Source organism: Fundulus heteroclitus, chromosome 17 (assembly GCF_011125445.2).
Source record: "Fundulus heteroclitus isolate FHET01 chromosome 17, MU-UCD_Fhet_4.1, whole genome shotgun sequence".
NCBI lineage: Eukaryota > Metazoa > Chordata > Actinopteri > Cyprinodontiformes > Fundulidae > Fundulus > Fundulus heteroclitus.
The window spans coordinates 14919571-14944067 of NC_046377.1; the positions used below are offsets into that span (position 1 = coordinate 14919571).

The window sequence follows — 24497 nt, forward strand, 5'->3', positions numbered from 1 at the left end:
CTAACTCCTCTGATTTGCAGAAAAAGTAGTTTTATTATGCATTTCACTGGTTTTACTGCTTATTATTTAAACTAATTTAAACATACTTGTAGATGTTTTTTCTTTTATAATTAACAAATTGCTTAAGCGCTCGGATATTGGATCTTTGTTATAAAAGTGTTTCTTTTTTCCCCCTCGGCATTGTGTCATGCAAGTACAGTCGGTATGTTGAATAAGTCATCCTTTATTCATCTAAGATAAAAATGCAATTTTAAAGTTACAATGACGTGTGTTTATCCTTTCCTGTCGAGACAGTTTTCATGAAGATGGGACCACTGACTTTAATAAGCTGATTAAATTGTTTACTCCCAGTTGAACTTTATCAAAGCATTTATACACTGTACTTATCTCCTGAGTGATGTCAAATCTCATAAAATTTCAGAAAAAAAGGTTTACACAATCAGTGTAAAACCCTCCCCTTCCCTCTGGACTAGACACACACACACACACACACACCATCCTCACTTGCTTATTCCCTTTTGACACAAAGCTCACCTGATACTGGATCGGTGCTCCTGGACTTTAAAAAAAAAAAAAACTTGCACCAGTATATGCCTATTCATTCACATGCTAATAGGTTTTTATAAGAAGCAGTGAACGGACTAAAGCCATGATGGAACTAGCTATAATCCTGCAACCATTTATCCAGGCCACACACATTTTCTACTCTCTTCTTTTTTCCCCCCCTCACTCTTTCTTCATCCCTATCTCTACTGAAAAGAGCTTTTCTGTGTGGGGTGGCTGACTCCGCTGTCCTCTGGTGTTTAATTGTCATGGAAATGGAGTCTTAGCCAGTGCTCCAGGTGGAGCCATGTTAAAAATTATGTGTGTGGGGCAAGTTGTCAACCTATAAGAAATCATTGAGTGGGAAATAATGGCTGCGGACATCAAGGGAATTTGATTGACAAGGATGCCCTATGAAACAGTGCAGAGGTGCTGGACAAAGTACACGTTATGAATTTTGGTTATTTTTGCAGATGTCAATCTGCATAAATGAATAGTATATAAAACTTTTAAGTTTTGTCCTATTTTTTTTCCCTATTATGCCAGATCAAGATGTTTCATTCACATGATCCACCACTTAACATGTTAACACCGACACACAAAAATAATCGCAAAACACAAGTTTCAAAGGATTTTTTCCAGCCAGACTTATTTTCATGTTAAGCCTGATTATCAGTCAGCCCATAAAAACATCCTCGTTTTTGTTTATGGTTAGCAGTCATTACTGTATTTTTGCATCTATTGTAGGGTTGTTTGTTACTTTGACAGCACTTCAGAGCACAATTTGTTTGTATCAAACCAATTAATGGGAACAAGTTGGAAACAAGTTTGCATCAGTTTTCTGCTGCTTTATTCAAGCTTGGTTTGGATCTTAACCTTCAGTAAAAGGCAGCAGCATATGCTTGTTTCTATAGGGAAATGCAACTCAGAGTAAAGCCATTAAAAGCACTAATCTCAAATCTTCTTACTTAAAAAAATGGCATTACAACTTAATCTACTCTGCCTTCAGAGCATTGATAACCCTTGAACCTTTCCACATTTGTCACGTTACTTCCACATAAATCAATGGTTTCCATTGGGATTTTCCAGCACAACTTGACACATGCACATGAAATGGAAATTAAAATGACACTTGGTTTGCAATCATTTTTTACAAATTAAAATCTATTATGCGTAATATACTTATCTGAAGATGAAATGTCCGCTTTCTTTAGCAAAAATAGCTCAACCTCAGAGCATCTATGGACATTTTTCGGACCATGCCACAAATGTTCATGTGTACTTGGGGGCAATATAGACTTTAACTTTTATCACAATGTATTGTGATAATGATAAAAGTGATAGGAGGTAACTTCTAGGTAACTTTGTGGCTGTGACTTCATGTCTATTATAGCCCCATAAATACAAATACTGTTCTTAAAAAACACATTTAATAATGATGCATATATTAAAACAATTCATAATGTTTCATCATGACACATTACAGATTTTTTTTTAATCATTAACTGCACACAGCAACGGCATTTAATATTTTTGAATTTGACTTCTGTTGATGCTATTGAGAAACCTAACCTGACTCTCACCAGATGGATGTAGTTCCGCCAAGCTCCATACATACATCTGGACTTGCTGCTATTGGGAGGGATTCAGACAACAATGGCGGCCTGCAGCGAGGAAGCAAGGGTGACCAGACTTCCCAGTCCCAGTTTTGGATGATCTGTCCCAAGCAAAAGCTGTCCCCGATTTCAGTATATCGCGATGGAGTAAAAAAGTTTAAAGCAGCAAGAGATATTTACCTGTTCCTGCCATTGTCCCGACATAGTAGAGCTGAGCTGGGCGCGCCTTCCCCGCCCTGTCGGAGTTGCAGATCTGGCAAAACAAACCAACCCCCAGACAGACTCCGCACCCGCCCACTTAACAAAATCAGAGATATCCCCGGTTTTAATTAGAGAAATCTGGTCACCCGTTTATATTGATGGTATTTCATCAGTGTTGTCCAATCTACCGAATATTAATGATTTAAAAGATCACCAGAGAACGGCTTTGAAGACTTTTGCTAGTGGAAACAATGATTTCGGTTTCAATGTTGGTTTTGATGCGAGTGGTTGAAGTAGCACGTCAGTAAAGATGATGGACAGGTGGTTTATCCAATCATATGCAAGGATTTTTGATAACGCCCCTCCTTCTCAAATCCCGGATGGATGTGTGGAGCGCTGCGGAACAAAATCCATCTGGTGAGAGTCAGGTTAGAAGAAATCAACAGCAAAGAAAATGGCTAAAATATCAATCCTGACAATGCCGACAATTTTGAGGGTTTTCAAACATTACAATAGGAATTTAATGTTAAGATAAACCCAAATTATATACCCAAATGATAAAAACGATACGATGAACGCCCAGCCCTAGTACAGACTTTAATTGAGCCACTTTAAAATATAAACAGGCCTTGATCTATATCATTCCACTGTCACTGGCTGTTTGTGTAGAAATGTTGCCCTGCTGGAAGGTGAACCTCTGCCCCAATCTCGTGTCAAACTTCAAAGTAGCCTATAAAAGATCTCTTCCAGATTTCTATTGTATTTAACTCCAGTTAATCTTCCATTAACTTTGAGCAGTTTCCCTGTCCCTTCCCTGTCCCTACCGTAGCATTTTGCATGTAAGCCAAAACGTTAAAGTTTCAGTTTCACTTGACCAGAGTGCCTACTTTCACGTTTGCTGTCGCACTTGCAGGGCTTGTTGCAAGCTGCAAACTGGTTAGATTTAATAAATCCCCCCGAAAAATGTGCTGTTCTAATGTGGCAAAATGTGAAAGTTAAAGGAGTATGAATGGTTTTACAATGCATAGTAAATGATTTCACACATCACCCGGCTGTACTGTCCCTTGTCGTTTCTGTACAGCTACAGATTCAATTAAACTGTTATTATGCACATAACCCTTTTTGTCCCCACACACACCCTCTCATACTTTTCCCTTCCCTGGCCAGTCATTCCTAGTGTCAGCAAGTTTTTTCACAGGTAGGTGGGAGTTGTCAAGCATGACTGAGCCATATAATGAGTCCTGAGCCCAGCGTGGGGGTTGATTGGCTGGCTGCACTGACCTGCTGTTTGGGCTAATACCAACACAAACAAACTCTCACAGGAACACAATCACCTACATGGACACCACAAGGCCACACACATGGGTTTAGCACGTTTCCCCTTGTCTAACAACTTCTTCTTTTTTACTGTTAAAAGAATTGATGTGAACAAAATTAGAGTGAGTAGCGTGCCAAATCAGGACATTTTGTCTAGTTGGACCTTTTACAAGGTAGTGTAATGCTATACAGGTTCAGGCAGCCTGAGACAGAGATGGGCTGAAGAGGTGAGAGGAAGTGCTGAATGAGGCAAGTTAGTAGCAGCAGAATTGAAGTGACGATGAAAGATGTTAGACGAAGAACGCATCTTTTACTCCATCTTTGTTTATCCAGGTGAATTTAGCTGAAAGACATTTTCGAGGTGTGCAACACTCTGGCATGAATTTAGATATTTGGCTTGAATAATGTGTAGTCCCTGCTGTTGTTCATGTCTGAATAGCATCTGATTGCGCAAGCCTTCATAGCTGATCTGAAGGTGTCTCAGGTGAATAACGTTTGATTTGACTTTTGGTGGCATAGTCATTTGCATTCATTTAATATTTCTCTCACTTGTGCAACTCGGCACTGTTTAGCATTCGCATGCCCCGATCCATTAAAAACGTGATTGTTCTTCCATTTCGGTTATCACATCTGCATAACATTTCAATTTCAGTGCACTCCAGTAGAAAGGCTACAAACAGTAATTTTCCTGCCACACCACTAGTAGGCGTTATGTGCAGACATAAACAAATACTCTGCTTAATTCCTAATGATTACTTTCATACTGGATGTACCAGGGCTTTCCCATAGAAGCTGATTTGGTTTTTCCTGTGAACACGACAACGGGGACCGAGATGGTTTTGAATTCTTACAATCAGGAACCCGTGTCCATAGAAGTTGGTAAAAACGATACAAAGGTTTACGTCTTATACCAAAAGATGTGGTGTACACAAGTCTTTTAATAACTTGACTCTGTGTTCTTTATCCACCTTTTACACACATCTTGTTTTTGCTCTCTAATTAGCTGTTTGTCTTGTTGTTCATCCTATGAAGCCAAGTCTTAGTACAACCATGAAGTCATCTCTTTTGGTATATTGGAAAATACCCTTTTTTTATTTTTCCTTCCCTGTTTGCTTTAATGTACCTTTTACTCTATTTCCCCAACTATAGTACAAAGCTGCTTATTTTCTTTTTAAGCAAAAATGCATGTTTATAGTGGCATGCAGTAAACTGGAAAGCTTTGGTTTATTTCCCCTGTATCTTTGCCATCACTTCCTCTACCCCCTTGATTTCACTCTGTTTTACAATTCCAGACAGTTTTTGTTACATTTTCACTTTTATTTTAAAAATTACTTTTGTCTTTATCATCCCAGCCTTCTCACAACCCTTCGTCTTATTTCCCCCTGCCTCTCCCTGTTCCTGCTCCCTCTATGCAGTTTTAATCTCTGACAGACACTGCTCCCATTCCCAGCATGGAACCAAAACAGCGGCATACAATTCTGTGGGTAAAAAGAGGGAACGCGTCAGTAAACATCACTCCCAAGATATTTCCTTTCCTTTTTTGATGTTTTCCATTTAATTTCTCTCACCTCCTACCTTCCATTGACAAAACCATCCATTCACTATCTCAGTCAGCGACTCTCCGTGTTGATTTTCGACATGCTTTGTGGTAGCAGCTTCAAAAGCTCTGACTAAACGTGACGGAACTCAGCACTGACATTTTTTTTTTTTTTATCTAGGCTGAGTCAGTACCATTAATGAAAGATACAATCTGGTAGAACAATATTTATACCTTTCTTACTGCCTCATTAAAACACAGCTCATCTAACAGTGTCATTCAGGCTGAGATCCCAGTGTGATGCTGGCATTAGAGCTGTGTGAAAGTTAGAAGCTATTTTTAAAATCTTGTGCAAGTTGATTCTTATAAGCAAGAACATTTTCTACTCGGAATCTGTGGAATAGTTTATTTTCTTTTACATTTTCCATACATTGTTGAGGACAGAAGTTTAAAAACACTCACCTTAGTTCTGGATGTAACATTTGTTATGGGCTAATAATTTTAACCATAGAAGGATGATACAATGCACAAACTAGAATTACTTGAGCAAGTTAGAATTAAGTAATCTGCACAGGATCAAAATTATACCTACAATCCTAAATGTATACATGTATGTTTGAGTCTCTTGGGCATCAACAAATATTCCAGCTTAGTTCTAGTGGAATATTTTAAATTTGTTAGATTTCCTGGCATGGACCCAGGTTTTTAGCACAGTACACAAATTGTTGTCATGGCTTAAGGCAGAGCCTTCCAAAAGCTTATAGGGACAATAAGATATTTACTGTAAAATCAGCCTGAAACATTTTCATATTTTCACCTTGGATGAAAGTAAAATTCCCTAAAAGCAATCGGTCCTCTCCATCAACACCATCTTAGTTAAGTTTTTCTCCTTTCAAATCAAGTTACGGTAAGTTTTTCTCCTTTCAAACCTAGAGGTACGGTCCAGAATTACTTTGGTTCAGAGTGTGGCCGATGTTTACTTCCTGGTTCCTGAGCCAATCATATGAGAGTTCCCAGGGTCACCAAAACAGAGGACAGCTACATGGAAGCCAGTAAGAGAAGCGGACGAGAAATAGAACAAAATACGTCATAAACCTGTCCTGTGTAAAAATAAATTCAGTGGGGTTTCACAGCAGCAACGGATCGTTTAGAAACGGCACAGGCTGTTGTCATTGGCAGGCTGTTGTGTATGTGTTGTTCCATTTGAAACACTAGGTGTCATCATTACTTATTGCTCCTTTAATGTAAGTCTGCTTTATGTATCCCAAAACCAGTTTTGATGCATGTTGGAGATTATTGTCTTGTTGGAACACCCAAGTTGAATTTGGAGTTTGAGATAAAGACTTGAAGAGTTTAGAGATTGTCATCCTTGACTATTCCACTTACTTGGTGTAATGCAATAATACCCCCGACTATGATGGTGTTACCGACATGCTTTAGTTACGTTTTCTTAGGTTTGAAAACCTCACCTCAATGACTCAAAACATACTTCTTGTCACTGAGGCCAAGTAGCTCAATTGTGTCTCATCTGACCATAAACCCTTTTTCCAGAACACATTTGATTTGTCCATGTGAGCGGCTGCAACTCTCAGTTGATGTTGAATGTGTCCATTTTTGGAGCAGGATTCACATTATAAAACCTCGGTGTGATGGTGGACGTTGAGATTCGTGTTGAAGCAGTTTTCAGTTTATGGCATGCTTGAGCCAACATGGTACCTGGACTGTTCTTGTATAGCTCAGAACCTGTGTGGATTAGTAAAATAAAAACAAAAAAGCAAACAGATGAACAAAAACCTTCACATTCAGTTATTGTTTTATCAATTCATACATTTGTTGTTGGCTAAAGAACTGTTAAGAAAAATAATTTAGGGCCAAAAAATCAATAAGATCTATGCCCTCAAACATATTAACCTTTGACTAGAACTGACTTTTGACTTTGAAATCTCTTGTTCTTGTGGCCTTTTAGTATTTTGTATTTGAATAAATGGGTTTGACTAATAGGGTCCTCTTTAAAATGCCATTTTATATATATTTTTGTGTAAAAGAACTGACCACCTGGTGGGTGAGGAAGCAGAAAATGAGGAGAGAATCTGAATTTAAGTGGTGACGAGAGCAGGCTAAGTGGACTGTGTAGTGTTCTGCCTTCGTTCCGTCAGTTCTGTTGACCTCATTCAGTCTGGGTGGTCTCCCATCGTCTGTGCTGCCCCGGCTGCCTACTCATATCTTTTATCTTGCATATTTAAATCCTGCGGAAATATAGGCATGAAAGGAAACGTTCACAGGAACCTTTGATTACAGTCCAATAGCTCTGTCTCAATCTGTACATTTACATTTATTTATTTTTTATAATAAATGTAATGCTGATTTAATTCTGGTATGTATTTAAAGGATGTTCACATTGCTCTCAAACAGCGCAGGCTTGTTTTTGTTCGGGACGTTTTCTGTCCTATTCTACCCCCCCAGTTATATTAGCTTTATTGAAGAAAAGTAAATAGAGTTAACATAGGACAATAAGCATGCACGGGAACTTACCTTCTCTCTGGTCCCTGAAAAGTTGTCCCCCTGCACCCAAATCTTCCGCCTTGTGACATCAAAACCGCACCAGACTGCCACTGGTAGGGGTTGGCTCAGACTGCCTTTAGACCTGCAGGAGGCTGTGTTGTCGAGCATTGATGAGTCACTGTGCCAGCGTGGCATCGCAGATGCCTTGCTAATGCCTGCCTCTCGATCTCTCTGCCTTAATAACTGTTCTTGGTGAGCATTTTAATTAAATGCAAATAAACCCAATACCTTTGTAATATCAAGAGGATTTTACTTTCTGTTCTCCCTTTGTGTGTGTGGTAATCCCCATTAAACCACTACCATAAGCAGACTAGCAACTGGATAATTGAAGTGTTACTTGTCTGTCTTTTGTCCATACCCGTTTGTGGTAAGTGCAGCTCAGATCAATACGTTTGGCTTTCTTCACACATTTTTATGTGAAATGTATCCTTCATGGATTTGACCCTCTTTTGTATGTTATTTTCCCACTCATGCCTGCAGGACAACATCACAATTTTTTTTTTTAACATCTTCCGTGCTCTCACATTGATTTCCGATCAAGCTTAAATTATTTTGGCATGGGGTCGATTGCAAAAGTGCTGGATCTCAGTCTTAAACTGCCCCACTTCATCCCTCCTTCACTTTTGCACTCAATTTCTACCATATTGGCCTTGTTTCTCTGCATGGGCTTTGTTTTTTTTCTTCCTGTCGTGTGCTTCAGCATACCCATGCAGTGCGTGTAAGAGCGAGGGGAGAGGCGGGTGGAGTGAACACAGAGACATAATGAATAATGCATAGTGTGGTTTCCTGGTCAGTGAGACAGACGATGGGGACTGAACTGTCCCTCAGGTCCTTTTCCCCCCAATCACATTTTGTAGTTAAACAAACCACAAGTGTAGGAGGCAGCGCTACCACTACTTTATAGCTATAGACAAGATCTAACCCTGTTCATTCATAACTTTGCACCACTGGACCACATGACTGTTGTGGATCATAACTATTAAAGCATGTTTTTTAGCTGCAGTGCCTTGCAAAAGTATTCACTTTTTCACATTAAGTCACGTTAAACCACATATTTCTTTTGTGGTGTTTTATGTAGTAGACTCAACACAACGTGCATAAATGTGAGGTTATAAAAGTTTTTGAACAAATATGGTTTGCATTTTTATGTGGCCTTTCAGTCCTTTTGGGTTTTGCCTATATATGCATGTCTAGAGGCTGAGATGTTTTTTTTATATACTGTTTTTGCAAAATAGGTCAAACTCAGACCGCATGGAGTGTGTCTGAAGAGCCACTTTTCTGTCTTACCAAAGATTTTCAGCTACAGGTCTGAACTGCTTAATTCTAACACAAGAACATGGAGGTTTGGAAGAATTCCCACAGCATGATGCTGCCACTACCATAATTCAGTTATGTGTTATGGGTGACGTACATTATTAATTTATTGTCTTTTATATGGCATCCCTTTTACCTCACAATTAGATTCTACTTTGTGTTGATCTATCAGATAGTCCTATAACTTTCAGGGTGTATGTGTGGTGTGACAAAAATCAAAAAGTGAATAGGTTTTAAGGTACTATATTTTAGCATGCTGTCAAAAAAAGTGAGCAAGCAATATATAAACCCAGATGAGCCGTTTAATGACTGCAGTGGAGTAACAACATCAAAATCAATCCTAAGCGGTAGATGAGGATATTAAAAATTGTAAATCTTGTCGCGCAGCTGTCAATTGGTCCTCCTCATAGCACCACATTTTGTAATTAATTTAATAGTGAGACAAACCTTTGTAGGGCTCACAAAAGTTCCCTCTAAGTGCTCGAGTTATGCTCCTTTTTATCAGATTCATTTATTTATCCTTCCTCTGTGCTCTCTCAAGTCCATGCTTGCTGTGTGTCATAATTGAGCTGTAATTGTGTCTGGTTTAATGCTGTTGCTCCGAACAGTAGCTGCAGGACAAGTGGCAAGCCTAGCTAGTTTGCAATTTAAATAGAGATTGTATCTGTAATTTAAAGACTGACCTTGAAAGCCACATTAGAAGCATAAAGCCATTAACAGTTGTTGTAGCAGAGTACTGACCACACATTTCTTCTCTATAATAGCCTATCTGCATGACTTTGGACTAATTGGTGTCACAACTGGAGTTCATCCTCTGATTTTGCAGCCATTCTTACTTAAAGCACGGCTCAGCCTGTTTGTGTGTCAGTTTTACTGTTGGGTGACTTCGCTCCTTGAAAGTAGTGAATTATAGCCAGAAGGTGAACCGAGTGGCCCACATAAACGAATTCACACCAACTAGGGGACGGAAAAAGATGGATTGGACTGAATGGAGACAGAGATTTGAGAGGAAGGGAGAAGCCTGCCCACCGCTTTATCGCCTTAATTCTTTTTACAAGAGCGACCTTCTGTGTAAAGTGTGTGTGACGGCGTTCCAACTTCACAGTCCACCATGATAAGCATAACCTGCAAAGAGCGTGAAGACACCGGCACACGCTGTACTTGGGGGAACATCTGAATCCTCTTAGCCTTTTCCTCTTCATGAAGGGCACTGCAGTACTCTTCCACATCAATAAGGGCGATAGTTTAATGCTCTTCAAGTAGTGACATTTGCTTTTTCTTTCAACCTATCTTTTTCTACCCTCTAGGTTATACTTTTGCATGAAAATCTTTGCCCAATAATGGTAAAATGAGAATAGTGAACAAGATGCATGTTCGAGCTGACTGATATACATAAGATGTTTCCATAAAATCAGGTTAATATTAAGAAAGCACTTAAAATGGCACTAAAATGAACTGAAATCAGATTTCCATTAACTGGTTTGGAGAAAATATTCACTTAATTTGGCTATTTAGTTTGAGCAATAAAAGATCAAGTAAATTCCTGTATACTATTTGTAAGGCATCATGGATTATGGTCTGTGTTCACGTTTGAAAATGCCTGAGCTTTGATGGTTAGTCTGCCTGTGGTCAACTGATTCCCCTTCATGTCCTGTTCTGGCCCATAAACCAGCTTCACTGTTGCTGCTTATTCTTTAATTTGCTGCTATTGTTGTTCACTTCATTAGCATTTTATGTTCCTTGCTAAATTAATGACGCCATTTTCACACCCCCATCTCCATTCTTCTTTCTGTGTCGTGGTTGATTCCCATTACCCTGACTTGCCCTTTAATCAGTTTGCGCTGGATGTTCCTTCAATGTCCCTTTTGATCCAGAACCACAAGAATAAGCTGCATACTCTAAAACCACAGAAGCGCCCAAAATGAGCCTTTCATTCCCTATATGTGGACTCGCTACATTGTGGCACTTTGACACTAACAAAAACATAAGATGCAGAAACATCAGTATATGTTCAAAAATAATATTTCTTTAAAACTTCAAAAAAGTGAGATAGAATCAGCTATTAAGAAACTCAGATATGCTTCCTTTTCTAATTAGCACAAGTGCTACCAGGTTGCACTAACCACAACACTCTTCAGTGTTTGGTTGTTACCTGCAGCATGAAGGCTTAAAATTAACTATGCACAGTATCTCTAGGGTGTTTAGAAATGGAAAGCAAAAGGGATTTCTGAAGCTAGTTCAAATTGAGTGGCATGAGATTAGAAAATTTAGATTTTTGTAAAAATAATTTATCGGTTGCAGTTGACTCACATGTCTTCACTGTCCATCACCGTAATGTCACCACCATTCTGTCTGTGCTCTAGCGTCATAGTCACTAAAAAATTGTATTTGCTGCATCGAGAGGCAGTGAGCGCCCATCCAACTGTACAAATATATGATTTGCGTGCAAAGCCAGAATGGATGGGGCATGAAACATCTTAGCCTACCAAATATTGCATCCAAGCAGTCCTTTGTCAATGGCATATTGCACATGTTGATATTGCAATGATTGCAATGTTAATCGATTCAATATATGCATGAAATTAGAAAATTGTGCTATGGTGATATTATTGATAAATAAATTGGACATTTACTGTGGGAAGGTTTCATCCAACAGGCTGAATATCGGTTTGGCATGCAAAATGTGTTCATGACATCTGGAATATATGGCAGTCATTTGCAATATTATTTGTGCACACACTGATGTTGCTGCTATATTCTGGTTATATTGTGCAGCCCTAATTTCATACAGTATGCAATTCTACTTTAAAAGCAAATTAGTTTTTTTAATGGAGAAATTTCAGCTGTTCGTTCAACTAGACTTAGGTAGGTGCTGCTCATTTTCCGACCTTTGGTATTCTGTGCCGTTTGACTCTAGCAGATAACACAAACGACTGAATGTAAAACGGTAAATATGCTCCATTCTAACTATTGGAATTTTAACCAAAATTATGGATTGTGCTGGGCATGAAAATATTGACTGCCTATATGTCTGCAGTTCAGTCAGGCTGCATGGAAGTAAGAGAGAGCTAGACCTAAAGCGCATAACAAGAAGGCATAATGAAAAAGCTTTAAAAACATACAAACAAAAGCATACAGGAATTTTATTAAACCTCTGTCTGGAAGCTGGATTTGGAAATGTAGCTTTTAGGAGATGTAATCTTTGGTGACAATCTACATTTGATAGGAAATACACACTGTATCTTTGTTAGGTATGCTAATCCTCACTAATCGCTATTAAAATCCTAAATACTGCTTAAAATATCAGATGTGTAATTTGTCTTTGATTTACGAACATAATCTGTTGTTTTCAGTGACTCCTTTCACAGAGAAAGTGGCGAGGCCTCTGCACCTAATGTAAATAGATGACCCATCATGACAGGAAGAGTAGAAAAACAGTATTTTAAATACTGTCTTGTTTTGTTAAAGAGAATTGGAATCGGCTGACATCTATATGGGCAGATCAGAGCTTTACAAAATACAAAATGGACCAGAAATATCTGATTTGTGCTTCTGGAATTGAAATAAATTAATGTAAGTTACTACTATGGTGGTGTCACACTGTATTTTCACACCATATTTTCTGTCTTGCTGTGCTTTAGGTTGTGGCCAGCTCAAGGAACGGAGTATACTCTGCATCCTTTATCATATGTCATTTGAATCTGATTAGCCAGCCTGAGGAGAAGGCTCTGGGTGTCGATGATTTATCTCTTTTTAGATTGATCTTCTTTTTCTGTAGTTGAACTATGACACAAATATGTAACATTGTGACAGGAGTGACAGTGTGGTATGCACCCATCTCTCCCACATTTATCAAATACATTTGTGGGGAAAATGAAGATATTCGTGCTCTTGTCATTGATTTGAAGGCAATATAGGCAGACGTGCTACTTTTACTATGCAGATTTATATATGGGGTGTATAAAGAGAAATCCTTTATGCAAGAAAATTGAGCGAGTGTATGTGTGAGCAAGGACGAAGCAGACACTGGCCTCTCAGTGCTAATAGTTCCCTTGACAACACAGCAGTTGCCACACATCGTTGCCTTGGCTGTAGGGTTAAAATGCATCACACACACACTCACTGAAGTCAGCTGTCATCATAAAGAATATGTCAGTCTCTGAGCCTTTGCCTTACATAGTTCCTGTCCTTAATCTTTTTCTGCAACATTTGTTTTTTGTTTTTAAAACAGATGCACACTGCTGTTGGTGAAGAACATCTTTACTTTCTCCATCTCTACGTTTATGTGCCTTTCCTCTGTGTTTTATGTCGCTCTGCCGCCACTTCCTCAGTTATTGAGTTGTCAATTGCTGACCGCTGCTGTAAAGGTGACACACCTAGTCCACCCACCTCCTTCTGTCAGCTCTTCTTTTTTTATTTACTTCATCGTTTCCTCCGCTTTCGCACATTTGCTTTTACCTCTGTGCATGTGTGTGGACCTGGTGTAAGTAGGAAAATACTATCCGCTTTAAAGCTGTGAATAAAAAATAACGCCAAATAAAGGCTCGAAAGGGGAGAGATCTGAAGCGGTAATCCTTCACCAGCTTACCCCAGCATAACGTCCCCACACCTGCGCTCTTATCCCCATCTCAGCGTCTCCTTCCATCTCGCTATTCTCATTCCATTTCTTTATATCCCTTACCAACAAGAGAGGCTATCTCCATAGCTGTGTCAGCGATCAGCATCTCCTCACTCCTCCTCCCTCCCCCTTTCGTTTTCTATGTTTCCCAGAGGACAGTCAGGAGCATAAAGGGAAGAACAGGGCTTGCAAAATCTATTCAAAAAAATGAACAGGGATTGGGCTCTTGGCTTTGAATTCCGACAGATAAAGCTAATGGCAAAAGTGGGCGCCAGGCAGGGAGGTGTGTGTGTGTGTGTGTGTGTGTGTGTGTGTGTGTGTGTGTGTGCACCGCCATAGCTTCTGTAGAGCCCAGCTATAGAAATGCAGTCTCTTTATGCGCTGTGCTGGTTGACTCTCTGAATGTGTAGGGGTGTTTGCAGGGGAAGTTCCAAGAAAGGCTGGCCAGAGGACTGCAGTTTTTTTTGAATCGCTTCCTCTGCCAGCTGGATCTCTTAACGTCAGAGTGTTTGCTGTTGTTTTAGTGTGGTCCGTTGGGCTACTCTAAAACTGGTCAATACTGCCAAAGCATCTCATCCCCGCCAGTGTGCTTGTCTGCCTATCTGGCTATGCAATAATGAAGCAAAGTCATTGCTGGGGGAGGGGGGGCGGGTGGTTTCTTTCTTTCAAGTCGGATTCATTGGTAGCTCTGGTGGGGAGTTGTGAGTTATATAAGTGGAGGCAAAGTCTCATCCTTCTGTCGGTCTCAGTCTTTTCTCTCACTGCTAATAAATAAAATGGCAGTTTCTGGGATCTAAAGCATTGTTTTATATATTTTTAGTAACTATTGGCTTATTTAAAGTCAGAAACAAATGACTAAAAGAGCAAATCCCATCACTCTTATAAGCTAATGTTTTAAAACTATACAATCTGAATAGCTTGTAGCACACCAAATGTAATTTCCTTTTGGTTGTTTCTGTTGTCATAATATTGTGGTATGGTGGTATTTTTAGTCAATGTTATGACATTGAGAATGTTGGACCCAAACTAATGGGCTGCATTGCAGCAATACTCTCATCAAGCTCCAATTAAAGGCACTTTATGCAACCATTATTTTCTAGTTTTGTTTTCTGCCACCAGCATCAATGGAAGTTGTATTTAAAACTTGCACTTGTTTACTCCTTGGCCTGTAGCATTTCTGTCAGGTTGACATTTACCACAGCCGTCTGACATACAAACACTTTCTGTTGCTGCTCCGTATCGTTCGTCTGTCACCTCACTGCGACTCCTTTGCCACTTTTAGCGTGGAATCGACACTCTCACGTGCATGCATTCACACAAAGTTGTGCACACACAGTTATTATCTCCTGGAACAATACTAATAGATGCATGTACTGCTGTGAGCAAACAGTTTGTGCCTCTGCTGCCAACAGTGGGAGGGTGACGGCTTGCCAAGTCTCTCCTACCCTGAGCTCCCTCTATCTCTTCGCTTCGCTTCTCTCCCCATCATAAACCCTAACCTTGTTGCTTTCCAATATGTGTTACATTCTAATGTTTACTCTAGGTACCAGAACTTTTATTTATTTTACTTCATTCACACAGAATGCACACTTGATGGTGAAACACCGGGAAAGCATGCCCACATTGGTCTTTGTTTCAAAAGCACAAGTGAGAAACAAGGGAATAGAAAGCGCAATGGTGAAACTTAATGTCTAATTACTGGCATCAGTGTTGGGCAGGTGCAGTCGAGGGAGCAAGCTTGTTGATAATGATGTCACTTGATTGTGGACCCAGCCAGCAATTAATTTACTGTAGAGTTGTGCTTTGCCCCAAAATGATTACATTGCAAGTTAGTAACATTTTCAAGAAGGCACCTGGGGAATTGGGATTGAACCAATATAGAGGGTATGGGGTGTTATTTGCTGATGGTTTATTGGTAAAATTGAACATGAATTTGTTGGAAGCTGTCTGTGCCCTAAAAGCATGGTTGCTGTAAAGTTCACTTTAATTTGGAATAAGCTTTAAAAAAATAAGGCATCAGACAAAAATGTTGGAACAACTGTGATGCTTAAGTCCAGTATTTTAATACCCAATGACTGAGTTTATACACTCAATAAAACTATTCTCCCTAAGTAGGATGATTCAGTTTTTCATAACTGGACAATGCAATTAAAAAAAGCTATGAACAGAGTTCGGTGACATACATTTGTAAAGTTTTGCCCAGTGTCTTTGCTGTGCACACAAAGCCAAGACTTTAGTAAATTGGTGGAAAAGAAAAGCATTGTCACAACAGAAAAAATAGAGCTGTGGTGATAAATGATCTGTAGAGCCTATCAGACAATATTTAGCCTAATTAGTCCTGACCATTTGGAAATCAAAAGTTAGACTCTTGAAACATGTTGGATTTGGGAATGTTGCCAACCTTTTAAAAGTCCTAGAAATAATTTTGTTTTAAACTACTGTTTTAGTAATGCTAGTAAAGCTAATTGCACTAATTGACAATATAGAAGGCTAAAGTAAGAGCTGCAATATTTTTTTTCTAAAGACCAAAAAGAAAATCACCAGAAAACCTGTAAATGGCATGGTGAGAGTTGTGGGTTGTAATTCATTTAGAAAATATTCTAGTTGAAAACATGAGGAAGCAACTCCATGTTTCAAATTGCAACATGGGTATTTAAACTGTAAAACTATATTGAAATCTGATCCCCAGGAAGGTGAGAATCCTTTAGAAACTTTAAGGCAACAACTTTGATTTTCTTTTTTCTATGTTGGACATAGTTAGAAAGCGCTGAAACCACACTTTAAGAGTAACTCAAATGACCTCTACTGACTTAAATCTGTGGTTTCCAAAGCTTTCAATATTTACACCTTTTTTCTCAAAACTCAATGATGTCTTATCATCTTACATAAATAACTGCTTAGAACAGGAACTCTAGGAAAAAATATATCCCATTGCTTGTCTTTGCCTTTGTATAATTAAGTTATACATTAATCGGTATCAGTCGTTCAGCACTTTAAGAAAACCCAATATCTGGAATTGGCCTCAGAATGTGATCAGTGTATCTCTTACTCCTGTTCCATATGTTTCCATTCCACCTTAACTGGTCCTCTTAAAGAAGACATGTTTTTAATGCCTTCTTTTTCCTATTTCAATTGTGGTCCATATAAAGTGGGACTACAATTCATTGGTCTGAAATCCTCGTTATTGTTGCCCCACAAGGCCCTCTTTTGCTCCTTATTCTAAGGTTCCTCTGAGAACTCGTTTTGGTGCGGTCTCTTTAAAAACAAACGAGGCACTTCACAACTTAAATCAAATAAAAAATTGGACTTGGCATACTTTCAAATGCCCCTTTCTAAGCGGGTGAACGCTTGAGCTCAACTCAAAAACAGGAAAACGATTTTCATATAATATAGCAAGGCTGCATTATATGGAAACAGAAGTTGCCTATTGACTTACTTGATCTTTAAAGATCATAGCTGACCTATCCACACATGCATAGATTTAAACACTCCCAGTGGTTTGCTGCAGCAGCTGAATAATTTTGCCACCACATTAAAACAGGTTAAATCCGTGGATGCTGTATGCAGCTTTTTAGGGGCTTTCATCTTGCCGTTGCTTTCATTTGCCACTCTTTGCTCAGCGGTGCACATTTTTCAGTGAGTCTTTGACATTAGCACACTGCTTGTTATCTTGACGTCCACACCAGTGCAAATTTATGATCCCACACTTACAACAAAATGAATCCTGTGCTCTTCCTGAAGTGTCAGATAGGGGGATCTTATCTGGTACAATCTCATTTCAGTGCTCTTCTTTCTTTCCCAATTGTATTGCTCTTTGTACCCTATCCTTCCCCTCTGCCTACTTCTTTTTCAATCTCCTTTTTTATTTCCACTTCATTCTTTAACAACCCTCTACTTTAGAACACAGTTGTTCTCCTAAGTATGGTTGTTCCTCAAATAAAAACTTGGGTTTAACTAAAAGCCAGGGCTTTTTTTAAAAGCAAGGCTTGCACCTGTGTGGAGCTGCCCCAATGCAGGACAGAAAAAAATGAAGGAAATCTTGGATGTAGGTTTTAATAATTTGGATGCTAAATAAATAGCTGTTATCTGATTAATTTGATCAAGTATTTATGTAATATCATTTGTTATACAGGATTGAGCATGTTGTTGCTGTTAAGATTGTCTACGCACACATGTGCATTCATGCATACATATCCTACATAGTAAAATACATGTATGGGGTCTCCAGCTCTGGCTTGTTTTCAGATGTCGCTGCACCACCACACTTGAATGAAATGAGAAGGGAAACACCTAAAACATGCAGGACAGTGGGTCCTGAGGACCAGGGTTGAAGACGCCTGGCTTTAAGGACTGACCTTAGTATCCTCTTTTTAGAAAGTGTTAAGCTTTTTTCTTTTTTAAATGTTTCTCCAGTTTACCACTTTCTCAAACATTCAGACACAATGACAAAGACCAAGCATACTTAAAGATTGCAGAATTTTGCTCATCTTTATGAAAACAAGACCTTGCAACTGATCATGAGTTGATTCAAATATAAATGAGAACTGAAAACTGGGGCCTCCCCTTGAAGTTTGCATTTTTTGTAGTGTATGCCACTGTATTTTAAAGGGGTGCTTCATAGTTTTTAAAATGGGTTCTCTCCAAAGGTTATAAGCAGTTAATGTACCTGTGCCAGATGACATTATTTATTTTATTATAAAATGCTGTTTACTTAATACCGCTCACTATTTTTTCTTTTAAATCCCTCTTTCTTTTTGTATGAGTTTCTCTGACAAAGTGCTTTATATGTTGATGATCCATTCAGTGTTACAAGATCACACTAATGGAGCACAACCTCCTACCTCCATTTCCTAAGGTAAATAACTGGTGTCTGGTTATCATTAACAAATATTATGCTGGTTATTTAAATGTTCATAAAATGGTAATTGCGTAAACCGCTGTAACATTTTAAAGATTGTTGTTTTAAGACTGTGTGCTCTAGTGTTGGACCTTATCAGACTAGCTGTAAACCTAACTGGCAGAGATGATCTAATTTGGATTTATAATATATAAAGACTCCAGGAGAGTTATTCGCTGATATTAACAACATACATCCTTTTATCAGAACCCCATTTAAAAATCCATGACATTTGCTTTAAGCTGCAGCTCTGCCTTTTATTTTAAATGGATGATTCGAGTTCATTACACGGTTCCAGTCATGCACCAATCAGAGATGGGAATTGGCCAGTTTACCTTGATTCACTCTGATCAGTAAACTTGGATCAAACACTATTGCCCTTTTCAATAAACACATCACAAATGAGACTTCAAACCAGTTTGAGTGTATAGACACATCAAACAGCATCCTCTGCTTTGTTTTGTTAGTTTTGTAAGACTCATAAAACTCGAACAAGTTTGTTGATGCATAAAATTATATATATATATATATATATATATATATATATATATATATATATATATATATATATATATATAATTTTTTTTTTTCTTTTCTTTTTATAAAGGTTTTAAGCTGTTAGTCATTTAAAAATGTGGAATGGGTCAAGATCCTAATTGGCTTTTCAGACTGATTGCTGAAAATTGGTTTCATCCAGGACACGCCTGATTGATGCACCTCTAGTTTTCCAGGTTCTTGTTGCTACTTTTCAGTTTTTTCTCCCTTTTTAACTAATGCTCAGGGTTAGTTTATTTAGCCATATATTTAGCTTCCTGATTTCCGTTATGCCTACACCCAGATTTTGTTTGTTAAAAAAAAAAAAAAGCCCCAGAATGATTTCTGTAAAATCTTTAAAGCTGCCATGCTTATGCTACGGAGGCTTTTGTTGTCTTCCCTTACTTACTTTGTACTTAAAGCATAAAAGCAGTGGTTTCTTATCAGCACATTGTTCACAAGCTTCCCCAGACTTTCATCTGCTTACATTTAAATAACATTTTTGTGGTGCAACAAACAGCAGCAGCTCGTCTGGTTGTGCAGAATGCACACACATTCTCGGCAATGCGCTTGTGATCATGATTTCTCTCCAGGACATAAATCTAAACAAAAGCAGTGAAATTAATGGCCAGTGGCTTCAATTTTTCTTTCTCCCCAGTGCACGAATGTGTGCGCACACTTTTGTCTTTGAGTGTTGCTGCACGCACACAAATGTCATCATATCTGACTGCCCCTCTTCTGTGATCTCCATGGACTTGATTTACTACACACACACGCACGCTCGCCTCTCGGACTCTGCTATTGGACGAAATCATAAAACTGAGGCTCCATCATCTCGGGCTGCTAAGAAAACACAGGAATGTTTTTCACCCACCAAAAGGGCAATAAACTCTGTCTCACAGGGAGTAACACACTTGAGTGGTTCTCCTCAGAGCAGAAATAGGTCACTCAACCCACCTGCAATTCGGTCTCTGTTTGCGCTTTAGAATCTGTTTGCATTTGACCACAACATAACCAGGTTTTTGGCATAAGCTAAAGCTTGAGAAACACTGGGATGTAAGCCAGCAGTGTACTTTTTTTTTTTTTTTTTTTTTTTTTTTTTTCTGGAGCTCGATTGACCTCAGTAATAACAAATAATCCCACAGACTGGCCATTGAATATGAACATTTGCATTAATATCCAAGCAGTGAAAGTCCGACACGTGATAAAGCATACATCTCTATCTACGGATTCCCTGTAATTCACCAACATCACCACCTTTATCACTGATATATTGAATTATTAATTATAAAGTTTAAGATGTTATGAATAATTAACATTTTGAACGAGATCCTAATCATAGTGCGTTTGTTTTGGCTTGTCTATAATGGATCTATAATTTTTTTTTATTATTATTATTATTATTATTATTTTTTTTTTTTTTGGTGTTATTTCTCCACCCTTCTTTCCTGCTTCCTGTGTAATGCCTTCATAGACATGAAGACCAACAAAGTCTTTAGCCCAGATTTCTGTTGAGTATAAGAAGAGCAAGCTCTTGTGATTAGAGTAAAGCTAGTCTTTGTTCTGTACCCCAACATAAACTAGGCCTGGACTGCTTGAGTTGTTTCCCTGAACAACCGAAGAGGTGCAGTGTGCAACAATCTAATGCACAAAGAATGTTTCCATCCAGATTAGGCTTTCAAAAGCTAGTTTCAAAATGGGATAAAATTTTCCTCTCCAGCATTCACTCGGCTTTTGAAACCCTTTTTAAAGAGAAACCTCAGTAAGCACAGGAGGAGCTCATGTTTTCGTCAGCTGTAGGGAGCATAGACATACTCCTACTTGTTGCTGCATACTGCTGCTCAGCTGTCTGAAAAAGACTGCTTCTCCCTTAGTCTTAAGAAAAAAAGTAAGCTGGCTGTTTGGAAAAACTTATAGTCACAAAAAACACTGCCCGTCAAAGAATAGCCATTTAATGCTGGTTTAAAGCTATAGCTGGCAAGCAATGAAAGGGGCACATGTAAAGACCAGCTACAAGCACTACCAAAACTGTTGCCCAGCTAATGCCAGCTTGTTCTTATTTAAGTCAAGTAGGAGCAATATGAACCCTAACTACACAAAATGAACTCAGACTTGAAACAGCGAGTGACAACCCAGCCGCCTTCTCTTTCAGTGTCACCCTAAAATACCACTAATGCATAAATCGGTTCCAGATGCATTACATGCAAATGGCTAGGTACTGTTTTTAAATGCGACATTGGAACCCCTCTTCTGCAATAGTCAGTCTACCCGGTTGCAATGCTTATGTTTCTGCTTTTGCAGTTTTCACAAGTTCAGTTACAGAAGTCCTGCCAGGTAAATTGGCACACGCCAGAAAATAAATCAGCATGATAGAATCTGTAAACTGTCCTTCCACACTTTTAGTAAGCATAGTAAACTTAAAATGTGGACGGCATTAGTACGCAAGAGATTATAATCACTGTAGAACATTTTGTGATGCATTATGATTGGTTGTTAGTGGTTAAAATTTGGCTGATAAATGACTCAAGCATTTGAGAATACTGCCTTGTAGTCTAGGCTATTTTAATGGAATTTGATTAGAGCTGTCCCATAGACTGCAGTACTGCGTAGTAATTAACGTGGAAAAAAATCTAATTAACAGATTGCATCAAAATAAATGGGTTTCAAAATGTTCCCTCTAAGTTACTAAATGAGCTCCTGCCTTAAACTTAATGGAATAGCAAGGATAATGTTTGCTCTTCCTGCTGGTTCAAGGGCTTCTGTCTCTGAAAGCAGTACACATTCACATGGTTGCACCGCATTGTCCCCACAGTTCCATTTACTCTAACCTCTTGATCCTCCCACCCTCTCTGCTGCTTTATTCGCCGGTCTACCTTACTCAAGTACCCCCAGTTGTGCAGTCCATTTCATGTATCAGCACTTCTTATCTCCTGCACTTCCCCCTTCCCCCCCCCTAAAAAAAATTAAATAAAAAATCACACTCCTTGTTGTGCAGTCCAGGCCATTCACCAATCATTCAAAAGCCACACCGGGTAATTTATATATCCCCCCTTCCATCTGTAGTTGGCACTCTTGCATCACATTTTCTCTGCTCAGTCCTTTCCTAAGTGTCTTTCCCCTGGCTGTCTTTCACTCTCTTGACTCTGCTGCTTTTCTTCCTTGCATACTACTATCTTTTTTTTTTTTTTTTTTTTTTATTTAAAATAAAACCACAATTTTTCATATGTTTTCCTCCTATTATTAATCTTCGTTTTCCTTTTAACTACAATGTCTGACATGAAACAATATTTTCTATCGCTGAAAGAGGTTCACATTCAGGCGCATTGTCCAGCTCTGCTTTATTTCTCTACTTGCACCGTCATTTTTCACATTGCACTTATTTATTTTTTTCTTCAGTCATCTATGTCTAAACAGTTTTGATTTTGGTTAAACTTCCCCCTTGGATAACTTTAGCAAATCAGAGTAACAGTGCTACCTTATCTTGTCTCCCAAACTACAGCCTCACATTGGGTCCCCCCCCCCCCTCTTCCCTGCAGCTTTGCGAGATGTGGTTAAATAAGTCCATCTTGCCATGCTTCCTCTTTCCAATGGCTTCATGATTGCTAATGAAGCACATAGACAGAAAACATGATGTGGGGGAGGAAGGGCTGGAGAAGAGTGTTTCCCATGGAGACGGGGGCTCCACAGGCTGGCAGAGCTGATTGGCTGATTGATGACCCTGTAGCCATTTTGACCGATCGGGTCGGCAGAGCCTTTTATAGGACAGCACAGCTTAAATGTGTGACCAGATAGCACAACACTTCTGAGGAGTATGCAGCAGCATACGCCAGATCTTGCTGTAACTTGCTAAACAGCACAGCATTGCCAAGCTTCGGATGCAATTTTGAAGATGGCGCTTGGATGTGTGCACCCAGCAATCATCTACAAATTGTGTTCTTTATTATTGTACAGTGGAAAATGGTTGCATGTTGGATTAAAAAAAAAAAGTCAATGTGCTCAAAGTTTTATAAAATCAGCTCTGAAGGAAAATGCTGTCTATTTGCAAATGCTTAGCACAATCCGAAAAAGGCATAACGATGATACATTTTACCTGAATTATGTCCCTTTATCCCCAGTGCTCTCCTACAAATCAGTTTAGATAATAGGTGTTTAAGTTGACAAACATTTTACCAGCAGTTCAATTATAATTGCAGGGCTGCTAAGAGTACTTAGTATTTTCTCATGATTTACCTCATTGTTGTAAACATAAAGCAGTTTCAGACACAAGTTTATCAAAAAATGTCTTGGGGGGGGGGAAAAACATTTTTCATATCCTGTCATCAAAGATTTAAAAACTAGAAAATATTGGTACTTATCCTTAATACCTGAAATTTGTCAAGTTCGAAGCAAGAGACAATGTTATTCTACATAATTTGATGCTTTCATTACGTAGATCTTATGTACATTCAAATAAAAATTAAGACAAAACACTTTACACAGTATGCCCTAGAGTTCTCTTCTTCAATTGGTAAAAACAATTAAAGGATAAATCTATCTCCCTACTCACTTTTATCTTGCTATTTTGTAATTTCTTAGACCTGGTCTGAAAACATGTTTGATTCCTCGTTTGTCATCATCCTCAGCATGTCATTTATTTATTTTATTCTTTGAGTCCTGTGTCCTCAGACCCTGTCAAAAATGTTTTAGACAGATCCTGACACTTTCTGTTTCCTGTGGAGGTGCTGTTCCTAAGCAGCTTTAAACTTTTTAAATACATTTCTTTGTAAAATGGTGTCAGACCACACTGAGGGAATGTCTTTAATCAAATAATAATAATTTGCCTTTGATATGAATTTTAGCTCTATAGAGGTTTCCACTGATGGTTTTGCTGTTTGTTTCCAGGACATGCTTTAAAATTCTAGTTTACAAAAAATTACTTGAAAACAGTTCCTGTTACTTATTATTACTGTTATATAACTAATGCAGGGAACGTCAATATTAGAAATAACATTATGGCTTAAATGTTTTCAATTGTCCTTTTCCAAAAGCAAACTAACTGATCTAGTGCTCCAGGTATAATCTGATAACTGTATATTAAAAACAATAGCTTTTTAGTGAGGATTGAGTCAATATTTTATAAGATACCTTGAATACATCTGTCTCCATAGAAAAGCTCTCTGAATGAAGAGAGGTAATCCCATGGGTAGCTATGTGTTGGCAAGATGCTCTAAACAGTAAAACAATAAATCTGTTTAATGCATTATTATTTTTCACTCATTAGATACATAAGTGTGAGCACCTTGTTGTGCATAAAATGAATGAGGTAACGTATTGGGCTTACAAACTTAAACCGTGCAGTGAGTGTCCCAGTTAACATCA

General features: G+C 38.6%; 1 protein-coding gene across 1 annotated transcript in view; it reads left to right on the top strand.

Annotated features, from left to right (window-relative positions):
- snd1 (staphylococcal nuclease and tudor domain containing 1) overlaps nucleotides 1-24497 on the top strand; it is a 229366-nt gene that overhangs the window by 92665 nt on the left and 112204 nt on the right. The window lies entirely within an intron of this gene.